At 36.3% G+C, this 11476-nt stretch overlaps 1 pseudogene across 1 annotated transcript; it reads left to right on the top strand.

Moving 5' to 3' along the window:
• Positions 1–598: 598 nt before the first annotated feature.
• On the top strand, positions 599–11131 carry LOC117712435 (sulfotransferase 1B1-like; annotated as a pseudogene). The gene is made up of 6 exons (XR_013111911.1): positions 599–914; positions 1288–1416; positions 4642–4739; positions 7963–8089; positions 8723–8817; positions 10788–11131. The product of XR_013111911.1 is annotated as a sulfotransferase 1B1-like (transcript).
• The last annotated feature ends 345 nt before the right edge of the window (positions 11132–11476 follow it).

Below are 11476 nucleotides of genomic sequence, written 5' to 3'. Positions count from 1 at the left end.
AATTTCAGGATCACATTAAAATGTAGATCCGAAGTCTACATTTTTAACTAGGTATCCTGAATTTCTAATAAGATCTCAGAAGAGACTGATAGCATGAGAATTTGTATGCAGACCAGAACTTATGTCTCATATATCAGTTAATGATATAAATATAAAATAGTACTAGAAACTAAGTTAAAACTTAAGGCTTCATGGGTAACTTAATCAAATTTAAAAGAACAAATACCTACAATTCCAAGATGCTCAATATAGCTAAAGTCTACATTCAAATGTGTGGGCATACACAGAGATTTGTAGGATCCTGAATCATTTCCTTAAGAGAAGTGACAAAGAAACAATTCCTAGAAGAGAAACACACACACACACACACACACACACACACACACACACACACGCAGGGCTTTCAGTTTAAAACTTCAGAATGACAATAAACTAACCCTAAAGAAAAGTGAGGACAGCTAAAGTGCTGATATTTTACGGTAAATGGAGATTTTTGTTAGCATAAAAAATAAAAAAATGACTCAATTCACAGATGCATAGTCCCTTTCTCTTTAAAGCTTCTATTGAAGACTTTGTTCCTGTTGTCAGAGAGCCAACTGCTGCCCTTGCCAGTCTGTAGTGTTATTCCACATGATTCACATTGTGTTTCGTGTGCTCAGTGATAAAGTTCACTCTGTACTTTACTGTGGTGTCCTAAGTTTAACACTTGTTACACAGAACCTGATTTCTACTCCTTCTATTCCTTCTGTACAGCCTGGCTGCAAAAATGTGTACCTCAGAAGATGTTTTGAGAAAAGACCTAAAGATAATCCATGGCTACCCCATGGTCTATGCTTTTGCTCTTGATTGGGAAAAGATTGAAAAATTTCAGAGCAAATCTGATGACATTGTAATAACCACTTACCCTAAATCAGGTGAGTCCTGTGTCCTTAATAATCCAGCTCTAACCTGCCTTTTATGTCTTACATTTTTCTTTTATTCATATGTTATGTATGTAGTTGTTTGTGTGTGGGGAACATGTGTATGTGTGTGAGTGACCACAACAGTGAGATGAGTCCTGTCTTCAAAGCTGGTATGGGGACTGGTTGTGGGGACATGTTAGAATTTAGAGGGAGGAAGGGAAGGGGCAAATGATGTTATGATATTGTAATCTTAAAAAGTATCTATTTATTTTTTAAAAAAATCAAAAATGTTTTATGTTTTACATGTGTGAGTTTCTCAAAGAGTAAATCATTAAATAATAAGTAACCATTAAGACAAAGAAACTGATCACGTCTTCTGTTACAGGTACGACTTGGCCTTAGTGAAATTGTAGACATGGTTCTCAATGATGGAAATGTTGAAAAATGCAGCGAGATGTTATTACCTCTAAAGTTCCAATGTTAGAAATGAGTGTTCCTGGAGTAAGAATATCAGGTAAGATTACATCCCCTTGTGATTGAAATTCTTGCAAGAGTATTCTCACCTAACATTGTCATACTAGTAATTTCAATTCAGAAAAATGAGAATGAAGAAAGAAAAAAGAAACAAAGCACAGATGTTTACATAATTATAAAGAATTTTTCACTGAGTTATAGAATTGTTAGTAAAATATGCATTTTCTCATCAAGGAATGTAAAAAAATACTGCAGCATTAGAAAGTATATTAACTTATATCAATGTTACTACTCTCACAGAGCCAAAGAATAAAACTATATAAGATATAATCATAAGAACAATTGTTTCAGATGGAACGTTTCAATTCTAGCTACACGTAATTAAGGCCCAAAGTTATACAGGTATTTTGGACAAACACAAAATAGGAACATGAAGCATCCAAGTGTTCATGGATTGATGCATGAAAACCCCTAGGGTGACACATGGACTAAAGCAACTGTGAAGACAAAGGAAGGAGTAGGGTATGAAGCAACTTGAAATCATATAGTGCAGAATTAAAAATAATATATAAATGTAAAATGCTTAAAAGTTTCTTTATTTTTATTCTAAACATGGTAGGGAAGACATTGAATGGGCTTTAGGCATGTAGGAGTTATTGAGTGGCATTTTTGTGTTGCTTAAAATACAAAGTCTACACTAGTGGTAATGTAAGATTAAACTTGTAATGTTAGAGATATACTTTAGATTTGATTGGCTGACAGATCACCTGAGAAGTATGGTGAAATGAAAAATGAAGGGTGAGTCCAGAAGTTTTATTTAGATCAACCAATGTTCTATGAATCCAGGGGTGTATTTGGAAACTTGGGGATGCTATATCTGGGTAAGGTTATTAATAATTCTGCACAAAATGTTAGATTTCATGTATTGAATATTTTAAGTAATCACTTAAAAGATATTCAATTGGCAACTTTCACCATAATCAGTCTTTGGAAGCAAGGCTATTGACCAACAAAAGTGTAATAAAAATATAATGGTTATTCATAAAACTACCATCATGAAGAGGTTTAGATAGTGGCAATATCAAACATTTTAAGGCTAGGAGGGACTGGAAAAGCCTGGTATTATAGGCAACTGTTAGAGGTCATTTTAAGTAAACGTCCTAGGAACCTAGATAAGAACACAGAAGAATGGCAGTAACTCTTTTCATACTTGGAATTTAAACAGAAGATTATAAATCCCTGACTGCCCTGGAGATGGCTCATAGCAAGAAGGTTTCTAACTTCCAGAAGAAGGGATGTGTTGATCCTTAGTTGCTGTCTAAAGTAGAAGTGAAATAAAAGCTCAAAATTAATGATAATTTTAATACCACAGAAAATATATAAACCAAATAGTGAAGGCATGGGAGACTGGGATTACTGCTGAAGGCAGGGTTAAGGGTGGAGTTGATTGCCATAGAGAGATCTGTTAAAGTTTAACCAAGAGGTGAAGGAGGTACTTGAATTTACTCTAGAACCAGTTGTGGATACATGCGACACCTTGATAAACTCCTAGAGGTCATACTCATGTTACAAAAGCTCATTTAAACCAGCTCACTTGGCAAAAAGTGACTCTGAGACCGAGGAAGATGAGAAATCTTTTATAAAATTTAAGTCAGGGACAAGGAAAAATAAGCATGGGAAGACAGCCTAAGGGTAAGAGAGATACACATGACTATAGAAGATTACAATTTTTCATTTCTCTGTACTGGGAAACATGGTGGTAGCTACTTGAGATCTGATGTGGAATTTTTTAAGTTTTTACTTAATATCTTCAGATAAATCCAGGATATCCAATCTCCAATCACATTTAAAATTCAGACCATAAGACATTTGACTTAGAATAAATTTATCCCAAAGATTTTAAAAGAGACACAAACGAAAAATATGTTTTTTTATCTAATATTCAAATTTAACTGGCCATCTTAGATTTTTATTAGATTTTCATGACCTTATTTCTATTGTTATAAAATGGTTGTGTTTAATATTTGTTATGAACATGGAGTTCAGTCAACAAGGTATTCATTTGTAAATAACATAAGTTCACATTCTTATTCTGGTAGAATTTCCACTCTATGTATATTGTATGTCATATCATATAAGTAATCATATTATTATATACATAATAGAGTGAACATAAGCAGTAAGCATGAGAAAATGGATTGAGCTCATTCTTTTGTGAAAATTCCCTACAAAGAATAGGCTGCCTTGAACATCTCTAAATAGTCCAATCTGGCCCTGAATTTAAGATTCTCATGCCTCAATCTCTTGAGTATTGGGATTAAAACTTTGAGCCACAATGACAAAGTACATGCAGTGTTGCATACAAGAAAGTGTTATACAGAACATTAGGACTGGATGTCATATTATAAATTATTATAAATGATTAAAGCTCTCATATTATAAATTATAAATGATTAAAATGTGTTTGTTTGGAGATGATTAATCAAATGTTTTCAGAAAAATACACACCTATGCTGAAAATAACAAGAATATATTCTATTAACAGGTAAATTAAAGATAATAATAGTTCTAAGTGACACTGAAATTAAAGTGTGCATAAGACTTTAAGATTTGTATGAAAGACATGATAAAAATAGATTTAATAAAATTCTGAAGAAATAAATCTGATAAATTCCAAGTTAGGAAGTAGTGTTTTATTCCTCATTTTTTGGAATAAAGAAAATAAAACAAGACTCACAATAATTTTAAAATATCTTGCAAAGAGTATAATGATAGTAGACATTTTACTACAGTGAGGTAAATGTCAAACAGTACACTGTTTACCTCTCAATTCATAGTACCTCTGGAATTCTAAAAAAAAAAAAAAAAAAAAAAAAAAAAAAAAAAAAGTGACTGTAGTTGATTTAAAATTCACCCCGAATTTAATATTGCTTAAAAATGGGAAAAAAATCATTGCAGGGCAGTGAGATAACACAGCGGGGAAAAGGTGATTGTTGAATAGTATCTGAAACACACAGTGCAAGAAAAGGTTGGACTCTTAAGAATGTCCTCTGACCTCCAAAAGAGTACTGTGACTAATATACACATCTAAATCACCACACACACACACACACACACACACACACACACACACACACACACACCCCACAGGCACACATGCACATGCACACACAGAGTAAATAGCATTTACAAATATTCAAAGGAAGATGAAATTTGAACTTCTTCAATATTCTGATCTTTCTGTGTTCTAAACTGAATTTCCCAGGTCTTGAACTCTTGAAGAAAGCTCCATCACCTCGGATTATAAAGACACATCTTCCAATTGACCTACTCCCTAAATCATTCTGGGAGAACAAGTGCAAGGTATATTGTGGACTATAGGTCAAGCTCCCAGTCAAACCCTGTCCATTTATTTATTCTTATTGTGAGATGTAGTAGCATGCTTTGTGATACAGAAAAACTAAACTACACTAGAAAGTCCTTGATTGTTTTTCCTCTCTTCTCTCTTGCCATTTTATGTCCCTCCCCATCTCCCATCCCACCCCTATCATCTCCTCACCTCTTCTGGTCCCTTATTGATTCCTCTTCTCTCCTCTCTCTGGTTCTGTTTGTTTGTTTGAGACGAGGTATCACTATATAGTCCAGGCTGGCCTAGATATTGATATTACCATCCTTAATCTTCCTTCTCCAGCCCCTTCCCCCCCAATTCTACTATAATAGGTGTTTGGCACTATCAACAGTTAAGATTTTTAAAAGTAGTTTCAATTTATGTATATGAAGTTTTTAAACTTAAATGTAACAGCACAATATTGCCACTTTTATCCCCTTTTATGCCCCACAATCATGTGGCATTTTACAAAGAGTATTAAGGAGAGAATATGTGCTCTTTCCACATTTTTTTTAACTTACTCACTTTACATTCATCACTGCCCCCCCCCCACTCTCGGTCACCTCCTCCCACAATCTCTCTCCCATTCCCCTCTCCTTCCTTCTCCTCTGAGAGGGTAGAGCCTGCCCCTGTATTTCCCTACCCTGACATACCAAGTCTCTGTAGAAGGCTAGGCACACTCTCTCCCACTGAGGCCAGACAACATAGCCCAACTAGAAGACCATATCCCACAAGCAGGCTACAGCTTTATGGTTAGCCCTGGTTCCAGTTGTTCAGGACACACATGAAGACCAAGGTGCACAGCTACTATGTATGTACAGGGGACCTAGGTCTAGCTCTTCTATGCTTTTTGGTGATTAAGTCTCTGAGGGCTCCAAGGGTCCAGGTTAGTTGACTCTGTTAGTATTTCTATGGCGTTCCTATCCCCTTAGGGACTGCTATCCTTCCTCCTATTCTTCCATAAGAGTTCCTTTGTTCCACCCACTGTTTGGCTGTGTCTCTGTCTGTCTGAGTCAGCTGCTGGGTGGAGCCTCTCAGAGGATACCATGCTAGACTCTGTCTGCAAGCATAACAGGGTATCAATAATAGTGTTAGGGATTGGTGCTTGCCCATATGATGGGTCTCTAGTTGGGCCACTTATTTGTTGGCCATTCCCTCAGTCTCTGCTCCATTTCCCATCTCTACATTTCTTGTAGATAGGATAAATTTGGGGTTGAAAGTTTTGTGGGTGGGTTGGTGTCCCTACAACTCCACTTGGGGTTTCTGCCTGGCTACAGGAGGTGGCTTCTCCAGGTTCCATTAGTTCAATGCTGTGAGTCGCAGCTATGGTCACCATCATTGATCCTTGGGCTCTCTACCCCCAATAAGCTGTCTCAAAATGCCCATAGTATCTCCATCCTGCAGTTACAGATTTCTATTCATTTTTATTGCCATCTTGCCATTTCTTCTGTCCCTCCTTATACCTGATCTTGAACTATCCCCATTTCCCTCCCCGTCCTCTCTCTCACTCAGTTCTCTATCCCTCCGTTTCTCTCCTCTTAAGTGAGATTCAAGCATCCTTGCTTGGACCTTCTTTCTTATTTAGCTTCTTTGTGTCTGTGGAGTATAGTGTGGGTATCTTGTATTTTATAGCTAATATTCACTTATAAGTGACTACAAAACCATTCATGTATTTTGAATCTGGGTTACTTCCCTCAGGATGATATTCTCAAGTTCCATCCATTTGCCTGAAAAATTCAAGATGTCTCTGATAGTAATTCTGCTGTGAAAATTATCTAGTTTTTTTTTATTTGAGTTTATGTAAAGAATTTGGTGTGCCAAAGTAAAAACAAAGTATAATCATCTGTATATATAAAAGTTTTATCTTTGTATGGTAACCAAAACCTTAATAAGTTCATGAGAAGAGATTCTACATAAAAGTGCTATTAGAAGTTGATTAAAACAGATGTAGAGACCCACAGCCAAGCATTAGGCAGATCTCAGGGGACCTTATGGAAGAATTGCAGGAAGGATTGAGGGAGCTGGAGGGGCCCCTAAATAAAGACCTGTAGATCCCCCACTAACCTGGGGACATGGGGCTCACAGATACTTAACCACCAACCAAAGTGCAAGAATGAACTGGGTCTAGACTTCCCTCTCTAAACACACGTAGTAGCTGTGCAGCTTGGTCTTCATGTGGGTCCCCTAACAATTGGAGCAGGAGCTGACTCAGTTTTGGGTTCTGTTGCCTGCCTTTGGATTCCTTTCTTATAGCTGGGCTGTCTTGTCTCTCCATGGTGGGTTGGGATGAGGGAATGGGGGTGATAAAGTAGGAAGAGAGAAGGGGGTGATGCAATGGGCAAAGGAGAGAGAGAAAGAAACAGAAGAAGAGATAGAGGGAGGGAGTGAGAGAGAAAGACAGAGAAAGGGAGGAAGGGAAGAAGAGAGAACAAAGACAGAGAGACAAGAGAGACCCGAGAGACACACAGAGAGACAAAGAGACAGAGACAAACAGAGAGGAGGCCGAAAAGGAAAATGTGGGAAGCAAGCCAGTAAGCAGTGTGCAGTGTTCCTTTATTATCTTTGTTTTAGCTTTTGCCTTGGCTACCTCTGAAAATGGATTATAACATATAAGTCAAATTAACCCATTCCTCCACAAGAAGAAGGAGCAGGTGGAGGCTAATGAGGGGGAGAAAGAGGAGAAGGTGTTGGTACAGGAGGAAGAGGTGGTGGTGGTAGTGAAGGAGGGGGATGTGGTGGTGGAGAAGGAGGTGGTGGAGGAGGAGGAGGTGAGGGAGGAGGAGGAGGTGGTGGAGGAGGATGTGGAAGAAGAGGAAGAGTTTGTGGTGGTGGAGGAGAAGGATGTAGTGGAGGTGTAGGAGGAGGAGGTGGTGTAGGAGGAGGAGGTGGTGTAGGAGGAGGAGGTGGTGGAGGAGGAGGAGGAGGTGGTGGTGGTGGTGGTGATAGTAGAAGAGGTGGTAGTGGTGGTAGAGGAGGTGGGGGTGGAGGAGGAGGAAGTGGTGGTGGAGAAGGAGGAGGTGATGGAGGAGGAGGAGGTGAAGGAGGAGGAGGTGGTGGTGGAAGAGGAGAAGTGCTGATAAAGATGCACTATCATCCACAACTTCTAAAAGAATGTCAGTTGCTGTTTTACTAACTTATAAAGTATTTCTTTATTGATAATGCAGCCCCCTTTGCTTTTCTTCATGTTTTCCCATGTAGATGATATACCTTGCTCGAAATGGCAAGGATGTTGCTGTCTCCTATTACCATTTTGATCTAATGAATAATATTCACCCTTTCCCTGGCACCTGGACCGAATATCTGGAGAAATTCCTAGCCGGAAATGGTAGGTAGGCATAAGCCTTACCTTTAAAATCTTAAATAGTTTTTACTTAAAACATTGCTAAATTTAAATAATTGAGTTTCCTTTCATGATTTTTTTAAAGTGAGAAAGATCAAGTTTGATACAATTTAGTATATTAAATTCCACTGTAGGAACATAACTACATTTAAATTTTTACCATAAAATTCAACTTTAAGTATCATAATAATCACTGGCATATGAACACATTCTATGTGTTAAAAGTCCATTTTTGTGCTGTGCTCATCATTAGATAGATCTATTATACATGCTATATCTGTGATATTTAGATTCTAACTCTGTTGTATACTGAATCTTACATGGGCATTGGCATGACTCAGTAGTGACCAATCTAGTCTTACCTAAAATGGTCCCTTTGTAAAGTGCATCTATTATTGGCTAAATTTACCTTTTTGGAAACTTATCCTATAGTCTCAGCTTCTTTGATTACCAAAGTCCACAAAATGTCTTTGCAATTGACTTCTCTCTCTCTCTCTCTCTCTCTCTCTCTCTCTCTCTCTCTCTCTCTCTCTCTCTCTCTCTCTCTCTTACACACACACACACAAAGATTTGATCTAATAAACACTTAAGAAGTCACTATTTTTTTTTCTATTTTAGTAGCCTATGGTTCATGGTTCGATCATGTTAAGAGTTGGTGGGAAAAGAGGAAAGAACATCCATTACTTTACTTGTACTATGAAGACTTGAAACAGGTAACATATTAGATAATTATTCTGAGTAATGTGTATCTGTGTCATGGGAAAATCCTTAAGTTTTATTTTTAGAGTTAGATTTTGGAATCCAAAATGAAACGTCTGTTTTCTTATTACCCATGTCTCTTATCTGCAAGCCTATCAGATCAGTAACCACTTGGCAATTGTGAAATCATTTATCTATATTTATTATTTTCTTCTTTTAGTTTGTATATGATTTTTCAATCCTCCTTTCATCCATAAATTCTGCCCTGGACTTACAAGGACATCATGCTCATGATTGTGTGCTTGGTATCTGTGTGCTCCCAGTTGTTTCCCTTTGCAATAGCTTGCTGTAGTGTGATCTTCATGCCTTTGTTCAGCATTTCCACCCATACTTATTTGTGAGTCATCCCTAGATTTGTATATTCTTCATTTTGTAAATTGAATTTCAAATTCGCATTGGAATTAATTTAACATGTTCTAAAAAAACTGGATTTGTTTTGTTCTCCAACTTGTCAATTTTTAAAACTCTTATTTTCTTTTTTCAGTGTTGACTTTGTTATTTCTTTTTGTTTTCCAAGGTATAAGTTAGGTTGTGAGTATAGTATAACTGAAGTTCACTTTTCCTATGTTTGGACTTGGATTGAGTCACATGCTTTCTGTTGTATCTCTCTTAAGTTTCTTATAAACTTTTTGACTCTACTTTACTTCATGAATTCAGCTAGTCTGTATGATGTAACTTTATTAAATATTATTGCAGTATCCTTTGTCATTAATCTGGGCTTTTCTACCAAAATTGGACAATCATGCCTACCCTCACACAGCATTGAAAAATGCATGAAAATGTTTGTTTGAAAAAAATTCAGATATACAATTTAGAATACCTTTCAATTCTCAAATCCCTGATGGGAACTAAAAACCTGTTACATACATTACTCTAAGTAGGCAGTAGTTTGCTTTCTATCATATAGACACTTTTAGACAATGTCATATATAAATATACCTGGTTTATAAATATACATGGTTTCTATTTGAAACCATGTTTACAGTAATTAATATGGTACTCACCTTAAATATTGTGCCTCAGTAGTTACACATGGAAAGAACCTTTGATAATGTGATTACCTTAAGAATGTTTGAATGTAGTAACCAAAATATTAGTGTAGCATGCCCCTCTTTATGGTAATACTATCTGAATATACCTCTGGGAGACCTCAGAGACCTCATATTTTACCTCAAATAACCTGAAAATTTCCACTATATCCAAGTTGTAGTTAGGTTGCAGCACAGAAGAGGATCTAAATTACCCGAACTCTGAGTGAGGTCCTATGTTATCTTTGGAGGAATTTAGCTGATTAATTTCCTCATTATGTGATTTATTCAAAGCAATATATACTGATTGATGCATGGACCAGCCCAAGGAGTTCTTAAGGAATATCCAAATATTTTTTAAATCTCCCTGAAACCTGTTACATACATTACTCTAAGTAGGCAGTAGTTTGCTTTCTATCATATAGACACTTTTAGACAATGTCATATATAAATATACACACACGTAGTGTTAGTCTTGTTTATTGAGAATGTGTTACAGAGGAAGAGTCAGTGAGCTCTTCTTCTTGATAATCTTGCAGCAGATACTGCATTCTCCACTTCCTGAAAATATTACCAAAACTTCCCTTACTGCAAGATCTCTTGCTAATATATACATGTGTATATACATGCATATACATAGGTAATAATATTTTAAAATGTCAATGTTTCCGTATTTAATAAAAATACAGTCCAATCTCACTATTTTCTTTGTTGAATTAGTATCTTTCTGTGTAGCATGGCAGATCTTGAGTTTGTCATCTCTTTTTCTCAATCTCCTGAACATCATAAGACACAACCATAAGCATGGAATTATAAATGCTGCTTCAGTTTGTAAATTATGTGAGTGGTTTACTTGTTTTCTATTTCCATGTGTTTATCATTTAACTCACTGACAGAACCCAAAAAAAGAAATCAAGAAGGTTGCCAGCTTTCTAGAGAAGACCTTGGATGAAGAAGCCTTGGACAGGATAGTCCATCACACCTCCTTTGAAATGATGAAGGAAAACCCCCTGGTCAATTACACCCATATGCCCACAATGATGATGGATCACAGCAAGTCCCCTTTCATGAGAAAAGGTAAAAACTGCTGATTGTCTGTAATTCCCACCTTTACTTTCTTGTGTAAAAATCAATTCTGACTTTTACTATTTTATTTAACTTTTTAAAGTTTCTGTTCTTCATAGGAAATCAATGAAAACTAAAAATACAGTCAAAAGTTGCTTCATTAGATTCAATCTTACATAATGTACATAGTTACTAAAGGTTTGATAAATGCTGTTCTCATTTGCAACTCTAAATGCAGTTGACTTTTACAATTGCTATGCAATTTCTTGTTCATCATTCTACTTCATTTTACAAATTGGCTAGATCCTCTTCTTTCCTCATTGGCAATTTACCTAGCAAAATGCAACTTCTTTAAAGTTCTTTAAAGCCTCGTATCATTCAAAAAATAATTGTCATTTTTAAAAGACATCTCACCAAAAAGAAGTTTCTTTTCCTTATGGGACTTTTTTCCTACTTACAGATACTATCTGAATTACTGGAAGTAGAATTCAAATTAATATTAAAAGACTATGGAATTTAC

The sequence above is a fragment of the Arvicanthis niloticus genome, chromosome 7, assembly GCF_011762505.2.
Source record: "Arvicanthis niloticus isolate mArvNil1 chromosome 7, mArvNil1.pat.X, whole genome shotgun sequence".
Lineage (NCBI taxonomy): Eukaryota > Metazoa > Chordata > Mammalia > Rodentia > Muridae > Arvicanthis > Arvicanthis niloticus.
This window is presented reverse-complemented; position numbering and strand designations above follow the sequence as displayed.